We start from the raw sequence: 12,153 nt of genomic DNA, 5'->3' as shown, positions 1-12,153 counted from the left end.
CTATAAACCACTAAGATCTCTATGTTTGATTGTGAAGGTATATTCTTAACAGTCAGAAGAATTAAAATACTTCTTTCTGTTTTCCTAATTTCTCTATTGGTTTTTCTTACGATCTAAGTTCAGTCAATCAGTCATGTATGACTCTGCGATTCCATAAGCTGCAGCACTCCAGGCTTCCCTGGCCATCACCAACTCCCAGAGCTTGCTCAAACTCATGTCCAATGAGTCGGTGATTCCATCCAACCATCTCATCCTCTGTCATTTCCTTCTCCTCCCTCCTTCACTTTTTCCCAGCATCAGGGTCTTTTCCAATGACTCAGTTCTTTCAATAGGTGACCAAAGTATTGAAGCTTGATCTTCAGCATCAGTCCTACCAATAAATATTCAGGACTGATTTCCTTTACGATTGACTGGTTTGATCTCCCTGCTGTCCAAGGGACTCTCAAGAGTCTTATCCAACACCACACTTCAAAAGTATCAATTCTTCAGCACTCAGCTTTTTATGGTCCAACTCTCACATCCATACATGACTACTGGAAAAGCCATGGCATTAACTAGATGGACATTTGTCGGCAAAGTAATGTCTCTGCTTTTTAATATGCTGTCTAGGTTGGTCACAACTTTTCTTCCAAGGAGCAAGTGTCTTTTAATTTCATGGCTGCAGTCACCATCTGCAGTGATTTTGGAGACTAAGAAAATAAAGTCTGTCACTGTTTCCACTGTTTCCCCATCTATTTGCAGTAAAGTGATGGGACCGGAAGCCATGATCTTCGTTTGTTGACTGCTGAGGCTTAAGCCAGATTTTTCACTCTCCTCTTCACTTTCAAGAGGCTCTTTAGTTCCTCTTTGCTTTCTGTCATATGGGTGGTATCATCTGCATATCTGAGGTTATTGATATTTCTCCCGTCAATCTTAATTCCAGCTTATGCTTCATCCAGTCTGGCATTTCTCATGATGTATTCTGTATATAAGTTAAATAAGCAGGATGACATTATACAACCTTGACATATTCCTTTCCCAATTTGGAACCAGTCTGTTGTTTCGTGTCCAGTTCTAACTATTGCTTCTTGACCTGCACACAGATTTCTCAGGACACAGGTAAGGTAGACTGGTATTCCCATTTCTCTAAGCATTTTCCAGTTTGTGGTGATCTACCTGGAATGTTAGGTCCATGAATCAACGTAAATTGGAAGTGGTCAAACAGGAGATGGCAAGAGTGAGCATCGACATTTTAGGAGTCACTGAACTAAAATGGACTGGAATGGGCGAACTTAATTCAGATGACCATTATATCTACTACTGTGGGCAAGAATCCCTTAGAAGAAATGGAGTAGCACTCATTCAACAAGAGTGAAATGCAGTACTTGGTGCAATCTCAAAAACAACAGAATGAACTCTGTTCGTTTCCAAGGCAAACCATTCAATATCACAGTAATCCAAGTCTATGCCCCAACCAGTAATGCTAAAGAAGCTGAGGTTGAATAGTTCTATGAAGACCTACAAAATCTTCTAGAATTAACACCAGAAAAAGATGTCCTTTTCATTACAGGGACTGGAATGAAAAGTAGGAAGTCAAGAGATACCTGGAGTAACAGGCAGATTTGGCCTTGAAGTATAAAATGAAGAAAGGCAAAGGCTAACAGAGTTTTGCCAAGAGAATGCACTGGTCATAGCAAACACCCTCTTCCAATAACACAAGAGAAGACTGCACACATGGACATCACCAGATGGTCAATACCAAAATCAGACTGATTATATTCTTTACAGCCAAAGATGGAGAAGCTCTATACAGGTAGCAAAAGCAAGACCAAGAGCTGACTGTGATTCAGATCATGAGCTCCTTAAAGCAAAATTCAGACTTAAACTGAAGAAAGTAGGGAAAACCACTAGACCATTCAGGTATGACCTAAGTCAAATCCCTTATGATTATTCAGCAGAAGTGACAAATAGATTCAAGGGATTAGATCTGATAAAGTGTCTGAAGAACTATGGACAGAGATTCATGACACTGTACAGGAGGCAGTGATCAAGAACATCTCCAAGAAAAATAAATGCAAAATGGTTGTCTGAGGCCTTACAAATAGCTGAGAAAAGAAGAGAAGGGAAAGGCAAAGGAGAAAAGGAAAGATATTCATTTGAATGCAGAGTTCCAAAGAATAGCAAGGAGAGATAAGAAAGCCTTCCTCAGAGATCAATGCAAAGAAATAGAGGAAAACAACAGAATGGGAAAGACTAGAGATCTCGTTAAGAGAATTAGAGATACCAAGGGAACATTTCATGCAAAGATGGGCTCGATAAAGGACAGAAACAGTATGGACCTAACAGAAGCTGAAAATATTAAGAAAAGGTGGCAAGAATACACAGAAGAACTACACAAAAAAGATCTTCATGACCCAGATAACCACGATAGTGTGATCACTCATCTAGAGCCAGGCATCCTGGAGTGCGGAGTCAAGCGGGCCTTAGGAAGCATCACTACGAACAAAGCTAGTGGAGGTGATGGAATTCCAGCTGAGGTATTCAAATCCTAAAAGATGATGCTGTGAAAGTGCTGCACTCAATGTGCCAGCAAATTTGGAAAACTCAGCAGTGGCCACAGGATTGGAAAACGTCAGTTTTCATTCCAATCCCAAAGAAAGGCAATGCTAAAGAATGTTCAAACTACTGCACAATTGCACTCATCTCACATGTTAGCAAAGTAATGCTCAAAATTCTCTCAGTAAGGCTTCAACAGTACATAATCCAAGAACTTCCAGATGTTCAAGCTGGATTTAGAAAAGGGAGAAGAACCAGAGATCAAATTGTCAATGTCCACTGGATCATCAAAAAAGCAAGAGAGTTCCCGAAAAACATCTACTTCTGCTTTATTGACTACACCAAAGCCTTTGACTGTGTGGATCACAAGAAATTGTGGGAAATTCTTAATGAGATGGGAATACCAGACCACCTGACCTGTCTCCTGAGAAATCTTACGTTTTAGAAAAACATTAATTTCTGACCAATTTCTGGAAGAACTCTGACAACAATAGGACAAAGAATGGGCAGGAAGAAGGAAATCACAGTAAAGTGTTGTAAGGTTCTCACGTCGCACGTGAATCACATTATGTGAAGGTGTGCTGTGATACAGATGTACACAGAAACACCTTGTCTTACTGTGCTCCACTGCATTGTGCTTCACAGATACCACATTTTTTTAAGAACTGAAGCTTTGTGGCAACCTTACCAAGCCTATTGGCACTCTTATGCCAACAGCATTTGTTCACTCTGTTCCCTGTGTCACATTTGGGTAATTCTCACAATATTTCCCACTTCTTCATTATCATTACAATTGTGTGTATATGGTATTATATTATTATATTTGCATATATATATTTATTATATTTTGTATATATGGTGCTCTGTCATCAGTGGTCTTTGCTATTACTACTATGAATCACTGAAGACTCAGACAATGGTTAGTATTTTTTTTTTTTTTAGCAATAATGCATTTTAAAATTAAGGTATGTACATTATTAATACTATTGCACTCTTAATAGACTACATTATAGTGTAAATATAACTTTATATGCACTGGGAAGCCAAAGAATTTGTGTGAATGTCTTTATTGTGGTCTGAGACTGAACCTGTGACACCTCAAGGCATGCTATAATGCTAACCCTAGAGCAGTGTCACTGTTGACATTTTGGGCCAAATGATTGTTTGTATTACCTAGTCATATTATTGGCTACACATTATATCCTGTTAAGGGGCTGAGTAGAATGAAAAAACACAACTTAAGATATGATCCAGGGCTTCCAAAAACCTTTAAAACTATTAAAGTAGAAAATATTTCCTGGAGGTTCAAATGCTGGTAACAATACTGTTAAAAACTTCATAGTTTCCAACGTATGTTCAGAATTACACTTGAAAGCAAATGTAGGACTAAGTATGACTTACAAAATAAAAATGACCAATTAAAACTTACCCTTCCAAACTATTTCTAGGTCTAAAAAGATTTTTAAAAGGTTGCCTTTTCAAAGTTATTCAGACACTAGGATCTATGTCAGATTGTTGAATATGTTGACATGACAGAAGCTCTGAGTCTGAACACTACCATTTCAGAGACGACAGGGTCTTTTGTGTTCATAGTAAAATGTAATCAGATAACAGTATTAAGATCTACTACACAAAGAGTGCTCTATTACCAAGAGATATTAATACAAATTACATACTAACAGGACACTAGTATTTATTAAATATAAAAGTGCTATGAATAATCTTCCAGAAATGTCCTCTCATGTTCTTGTGCAACCTGAGGAATAAGGGTTATAATTTGTGAGGCCCTGAATCTTATCCACACTTTACGCTCTAGAAGGAAAGTTCAAAATCAATCCAGCACTGAAATGCTGTATTTGTGGATAAACTCTTGGTTGAAGACTGGTCATTATTTTTTTAAATCACAATTTTATTAATCATTAAGCAAAAAACACTTGACCCTTGAACAACATGGGTTTGAACTGCACCAGTCCACTTATACACAGATCTTCAACAAATATACAATTGGCTCTCTGTATCGGTCGATTCTGCAATCACGCAATCAACCAACCAAGGACTTCAATCTTAATTTACAATCCATGACTGGTTGAAATCTGCAGATGCAGCACTCGTGGATATGGAGGAACAGCTATGGGACCTGAGTATCTGCAGACTTTGGTGCCTGGGGCGAGCCCTGGAACCCAATCCCCTGTGGGTACCAAGGGATATATGTAGGACTAAATATGATTTAAAAAATAGAAATGTGGTCTGGGACTATAAGTGTAGAAGACTTAAAACAACTCATATTGATGAGAAGTTATATAGGTTAACAAAGCACAGTGAATGACTGGTAGAACCACAATTAGTCTTGATATCTAAGATATCAAGATGAGCTTATAATGAGTTCTGTGCTACCACGATGTCTATCCATTAAAACCAACTGCAACAGAATACAAAGGTGTAAGTGACTCAGAATGGTTATGTCATAGTTAATTACATCACACAGAGCAGGTTCCAAGATAAACTATCTAACAGGTGATGAATACATTTTTTGTTTAATAAATGAAACACTGGAAGTAACATCTTTCCAGTTAAACTGGAAACAAAAGAACACTATTCAGCAACTCTGTATTTAGCGACTGGGGGCACTTAGAGAGCATGAAAGTATTCAATTCAAAGGTATGATTTTTAGGTAATAGTTAAAGGAAACAAAGTTATTTGCTTTGGAGAGTTTGAAAGGAAACTTAATTGTTTTCAAGTCCAACAGACTGTGGGTGATAAGTGATAAGTTCAGCTGGCAGGAAGTGCAACATGTGAAATGAAGCATAGATGGCTAAGATAAAACTGCTGCTGCTAAGTCACTTCAGTCGTGTCTGACCCCATAGACAGAACCCCACCAGGCTCCCCCGTCCCTGGGATTCTCCAGGCAAGAACACTGGAGTGGGTTGCCATTGCCTTCTCGGAAGATAAAACTAGGATTCAACAAAGTTTGAATAGGAAGGAAAGTTTAGATTTGAGCAGTGATGTTGAAAAGATGGACTAGGAGAGTCTAGCCTGTTGGCCCTTCACAAAAAGCAACAATTAACTATCCATGAACAAAAACCGCTCTGGAAAGGCTGTTGACAGCACTTCAGAAACACACTGAGTGGCACAAAAAATTTGAGAATAACTGCACAAAGAAGCAGAGAAGGCAACGGCACCCCACTCCAGTACTCTTGCCTGGAAAATCCCATGGACGGAGGAGCCTGGTAGGCTGCGGTCCATGGGGTTGCACAGAGTCAGACACAACTGAAGTGACTTAGCAGCAGTAGCAGCAGCAGCACAAAGAAGAAGAACAAACAGCTTCAATTTGCCTGTGTCATCCTATCCCTTCCAGCTGGCATTGTTCAGCACCAAGAAGGAACTCCCTGGGTAGAAAAATCATTCCCCTTGCTTGGAAAGTGAGGGGGGGTCTGTGACCAGCTTCCCAGCCTTTCAGGGTATGGCATGAAGGACCCACTTCTATTACAGCCCCAAATAAAATGGACTAAAATGGGTTAACTTAATTCAGATGATGATTACATCTACTACTGTGGGCAAGAATCCCTTAGAAGAAGTGGAGTAGCCCTTACAGTCAACAAAGGAGTCCGAAATGCAGTACTTGGGTGCAATCTCAAAAATGACAGAATACTCTCCATTCATTTCCAAGGCAAACCATTCAATATCATAATAATCTAAGTTTATGCCCCAACCAGTAATGCTGAAGAAGCTGAAGCTGAATGGTGCTATGAAGACCCAAGACCTTCCAGAACTAACACCCAAAAAAGATGTCCTTTTCATCATAGGGGAATGGAATGCAAAAGTAGGAAGTCAAGAGATACCTGGAGTAACAGGCAGATTTGGCCTTGGAGTACAGAATGAAGCAGGGCAAAGGCTAATAGAGCTTTGCCAAGATCGCACTGGTCATAGCAAACACCCTCTTCCAACAACACAAGAGAAGACTGCACACATGGACATCACCAGATGGTCAATACTAAAATCAGAGTGGTTATATTCTTTTCAGCCAAAGATGGAGAAGCTCTATACAGGCAGCAAAAGCAAGACCGGGAGCTGACTGTGGCTCAGATCATGAGCTCCTTAAAGCAAAATTCAGACTTAAACTGAACAAAGTAGGGAAAACCACTAGACCATTCAGGTATGACCTAAATCAAATCCCTTATGATTATTCAGCAGAAGTGACAAATAGATTCAAGGGATTAGATCTGATAAAGTGTCTGAAGAACTATGGACAGAGATTCATGACACTGTACAGGAGGCAGTGATCAAGACCAACCCCAAGAAAAAGAAATGCAAAAACGCAAAATGGTTGTCTGAGGAGGCCTTACAAATAGCTGAGAAAAGAAGAGAAGGGAAAGGCAAAGGAGAAAAGGAAAGATATAGCCATCTGAATGCAGAGTTCCAAAGAACAGCAAGGAGGGATAAGAAAGCCTTCCTCAGCGATCAATGCAAAGAAACAGAGGAAAACAATAGAATGGGAAAGACTAGAGATCTCTTCAAGAAAATTAGAGATAGCAAGGGAATATTTCATGCAAAGATGGGCTCAATAAAGGACAGAAATGGTATGTACCTAACAGAAACAGAAGATATTAAGAAGTGGCAAGAATACACAGAAGAACTATACAAAAAAGATCTTCGTGACCCAGATAACCACAATGGTGTGATCACTCATCTACAGCCAGACATCCTGGACTGCAAAGTCAAGCAGGCCTTAGGAAGCATCACTACGAACAAAGCTAGTGGAGGTGATGGAATTCCAGCTGAGGTATTCAAATCCTAAAAGATGATGCTGTGAAAGTGCTGCACTCAATGTGCCAGCAAATTTGGAAAACTCAGCAGTGGCCACAGGATTGGAAAAGGTCAGTTTTCATTCCAATCCCAAAGAAAGGCAATGCCAAAGAATGTTCAAAGTACCGCACAATTGCACTCATCTCACATGCTAGCAAAGTAATGCTCACAATTCTCCAAGAGAAGCTTCAAAACTATGTGAACCAAGAACTTCCAGATGTTCAAGCTGGATTTAGAAAAGGTAGAAGAACCAGAGATCAAATTGCCAACATTTGCTGGATCATCTAAAAAGCAAGACAGTTCCAGAAAAACATCTACTTCTCCTTTACTGAGTATGCTAAAGCCTCTGATTGTCTGGATCACAACAAACTGTGGGAAATTCTTAGATGTGAATACCAGACCACCTTACCTGTCTCCTGAGAAATCTGTATGCAAGTCAAGAAACAACAGTTAAAACTGGACATGCAACAATGGGCTAGTTCCAAATGGGAAAGGAATATGTCAAGGTTGTATACTGTCACCTTGCTTATTTAACTAACATGCAGAGTACATCATGAGAAATGCCAGACTGGATGAAGCACAAGCTGGAATTAAGATTGACGGGAGAAATATCCTCAGATATGCAGATGACACCACCCATATGGCAGGAAGCAAAGAGGAACTAAAGAGCCTCTTGATGAAAATGAAGAGGAGGGTGAAAAATCTGGCTTAAGACCCAACATTCAACAAACGAAGATCATGGCATCCAGTCCCATCACTTTATTGCAAATAGATTGGGAAACAGTGGAAACAGTGACAGACTTTACTTTCTTAGTCTCCAAAATCACTGCAGATGGTGACTGCAGCCATGAAATTAAAAGACGCTTGCTCCTTGGAAGAAAAGGTGTGACCAACCTAGACAGGATATTAAAAAGTAGAGACATTACTTTGCTGACAATGGTCCATGTAGTTAATGCTATGGCTTTTCCAGTAGTCATGTATGGATGTGAGAGTTGGACCATAAAGAAAGTTGAGTGCTGAAGAATTGATGCTTTTGAAGTGTGGTGTTGGATAAGACTCTTGAGAGTCCCTTGGACAGCAAGGAGATCAAACCAGTCAATCCTAAAGGAAATCAGTCCTGAATATTTATTGGTAGGACTGATGCTGAAGATCAAGCTCCAATACTTTGGTCACCTATTGAAAGAACTGAGTCATTGGAAAAGACCCTGATGCTGGGAAAGATTGAAGGTAGAAGGAGAAGGGGATGACAGAGGATGAGATGTTTGGATGGCATCACTGACTCAATGGACATGAGTTCGAGAAAAGTTCTGGAAGTTGGTAATGGACAGGGAAGCCTGGCATGCTGCAGACATGGGTTGCAAAGAGTTGGACACAACTGAGCAACTGAACTGAACTGAATATACTGGCAAAGCCAGGGCATATACTGATGCTAGGAACGAGAAGAAAGGCAGGGACTACCCAGCAGCCACACAGCAAGAGACTGCATTTCCCAGTGACCTGGCTCTACAAATGACCCTGACAACTTTCACCACCAAAGAAACCAAAAGCCAGCACAGATCTGCCTGGACCCCTGCAAATTTCACCAGGTTCTGTCCACAAGTGTTCTCATTTACTGATGCCTGTCTCCTGAGTCCCTCCCCACCCTCTCCTCTCTCGGATCCCCGACCAGCAGCCAGTCTGTGCCTCTTCTACTGCAGAAGTGCAACACACCACCCTGAACTGACACCCACAACCACACAGGTGCCTGGGACTAGTCCCTCCAAGTGTGTACTTACACCTGTCACCAACCTAAATTGCTAAGTGGGCACCATGGTGAGACCCTGCTGAAAGCCAGGGCCCTCCAGGAGCATGTGTGCCCAGACCCAGCCCTGTCTTGAGTCCCTGGCCTGCACCTCCAGGCTCACCTGCAGCTAGCCCCTCCAGCTATGCACCTGGATACCTCTGGTCCCCCTCACTGGCCTCCACAGTTATGTGTCCAGTAGTCACAGTGCTGTGCAACAACAGCCAGGCCCCCCACAGACGCCAGCACACCTGCCACTGGCACTTGCCTTGATATCAGCTGTGGCCCCCAGGGCTACAAGTGTGTTTATCACCAGCTCTGTCAGCACACAGGTACCCGTGCCTGACCTGCATGGCCAAGAGTGTGCACACCCAAGCAGCTTGGCCCACTACTGCCACGTGCTCTGTTGCTCTCCCTTGTTTACAATGAGGAGGTGCCACTGAGAACCCCAACAGTCCTAGCAGCCTCTGCAGATGCCTGGCAGTGCTTTCCAAAGTTGTCAATGTTGTGGATCCCAATGGTTTAACCCAATGAGTTACACCACAGTCCCCGAGACATGGAGCCACACACGCCCCTTCACTGGGAACCCTGCACCATTAACTCAGTGTCACAGCAATCTTCAACATGTCCCCACCCGCAGAGGAAGGTCTTTCGTTAGCAAAGTCAGTCTATAAAGTCTTTTCTTCAGCGTGCAGACACCTAAGCAAGGCTACAGGACTGTGAAGAGTCAGGGAAACAAGACTCCACTGAAGGAATACAGTAAACCTCCAGCAACTGATCCTCCCAAAATGGACAGAGAGGATTTACCCCTTTTTCCAGGGTGTCACAGGCCCAAACTGATTTAGTTTTACTTCATCTTGGAACCAATCATTGATACAGTAAATGAAATTAAGCATGGATGGTTCAGTCTACTCATCTGGGGTGGAATGTAAACTGAGATGCCAAGTAAAAATTCAACCTCAGTGTCAAGATAGGTACTGATGATCTTTAAAATGATACCCTTTCACATAAGTTTGAAATGTTTAAAGGAGAGTTATCTTAAAACAGAAAAGAGTCAAACTGATACAAATAGGGCAATATACTTAAGAAGAACTGAATTCAGTTCTCTATTATCCACTGCTGCTGCTGCTAAGCTGCTAAGTCACTTCAGTCGTGTCCGACTCTGTGTGACCCCATGGACGGAAGCCCACCAGGCTCCCCCGTCCCTGGGATTCTCCAGGCAAGAACACTGGAGTGGGTTGCCATTTCCTTCTCCAATGTGTGAAAGTGAAAGTGAAGTCGCTCAGTCGTGTCCGACCCTTAGCGACCCCATGGACTGCAGCCTACCAGGCTCCTCCGTCCATGGATTTTCTAGGCAAGAGTACTGGAGTGGCTTGCCATTTCCTTCTCCGGTATGTCTTCTCTACTGGAATATAAACTCTCTAAGGTTGAGGAGAAAACATTCATTTTTCTCTGAGGGTGATAAAATGAAGAACTGACTCATTTGAAAAGACCCTGATGCCAGGAAAGATTAAAGGCAGGAAGAGAAGGGGACAACAGAGGATGAGACCGTTGGATGGCATCACCAACTCAATGGACATGAGTTTGAGTAAGCTCTGGGAGTTGGTGATGGACAGGGAAGCCTGGCATGCTGCAGTCCATGGGGTCACAAACAGTCAAACACAACTGAGCGACTGAACTGAATAAAATACATTTTCTGACATAGTAGGCACTGAAATGCTCAATGAGTGACTGAATACACATATATTTAGATGATTAACATGTTTCTGCTGATTTCACACTTAAGAAGTAGTAGATGCAATGTGGATGAGAAATGGAGACTGGTGCAGTTTTGGAACTCCTTGCTTTTGGTAAGACCGGAGATTATAAACTCCTCTAAGGGGAACAACAAAAAGAAAAGCTAGAGGCAGTCAGTGTTATTAACACTTTCTCTTTTTATCTGTCTGTCCTATTTTTCTCTTTTGCTAACCATTCTGGTGTTTCCTTTTTTTTTTTTTAAACCTATGCCTTAAGGCTACTTAAGGGTATCTTCTAGCATCACTAACTTAAAATGATGAAATTAAAATGCAGCTTAATTTAACAATTAATTGCCCACCGTGTTGCCAGACTCAGTTCCATACTATGGACACAAAAACAAGATAAAATTCATAATGTAGTAAGGAAATCAAACAAAACCAATATAAAACGAGTATCAAATACTATGGGATATAAATGAGTTCGTCTAACTGGGCAAATACATAAATCCTACACCTATTAGTCATTTAGAATGTTCTGTTAGGTCTTATATTGTTGGGGAGTTGTTTTAACTCTTTTGTAATGTTAACAGGGAGAAATAAATGGTTGAAATGAAGTATTGGGGGCATTGTGAAAAAGGACACAAATTAAAATGCCTAATACAACTCAAAGCAAGGAACAATGCAAGAATTAATTTTTGATCAAACCATTATTTCAATCTGGAGGGGACAGCATATAGTCAGTCCATTCTACTTTTGCCCAAAAGTGTGGTTTTTGGAAAGACTATGTCCTCAACTAATTCTGTCATTCCTACCCATTCTCCCCAACTGACACCAAGTTGGGTAGCAAGTTTGAGTCCAGAGGAACTGATTCTAAAACAAAAAAAAGAGACCAAACACATTTCAAAACGAGTTCTCAATGTGAGTCCATCAAGCTACAGTTGGGTTCTAACTTAAAATGCAAAATGGTGAAGGAAGTAAGTTCAGAAAATGAAAATGCTGAGCCACGTTCTCACAAGATCTGTACCTATAAAAACAAAATGTTTACAATGAGAACTTCCCATGTGCTGTTATTTTTTCTTATCAAAATTACCTAATGGAATGTGTCTTTCCTCAAAACAGAAGGGGTACTTTTTTTTCTTTTGGTCCTGCTATGTGGCATGTGGGATCTAGTTCCCTGACCCAGGATCGAATCAGTGCCCCCTGCACTGGGAGCATGGTCTTAACCAGTGGACCGCCAGAGAAGTTGCAGAATGGGTACTTTTTAAAAGTTAAGTGTCAGAAATTGTGGCTCTAGTGGAT

At 41.2% G+C, this 12,153-nt stretch overlaps 1 protein-coding gene across 1 annotated transcript in view; it reads right to left on the bottom strand.

Annotated features, from left to right (window-relative positions):
- TEX15 (testis expressed 15, meiosis and synapsis associated) overlaps positions 1-12,153 on the bottom strand; it is an 84,810-nt gene that overhangs the window by 27,901 nt on the left and 44,756 nt on the right. The window lies entirely within an intron of this gene.

This window comes from Moschus berezovskii, chromosome 26 (assembly GCF_049115385.1).
Source record: "Moschus berezovskii isolate FMDL1 chromosome 26, NW_MosBer_1.0, whole genome shotgun sequence".
NCBI classification, from domain to species: domain Eukaryota; kingdom Metazoa; phylum Chordata; class Mammalia; order Artiodactyla; family Moschidae; genus Moschus; species Moschus berezovskii.
This window is presented reverse-complemented; position numbering and strand designations above follow the sequence as displayed.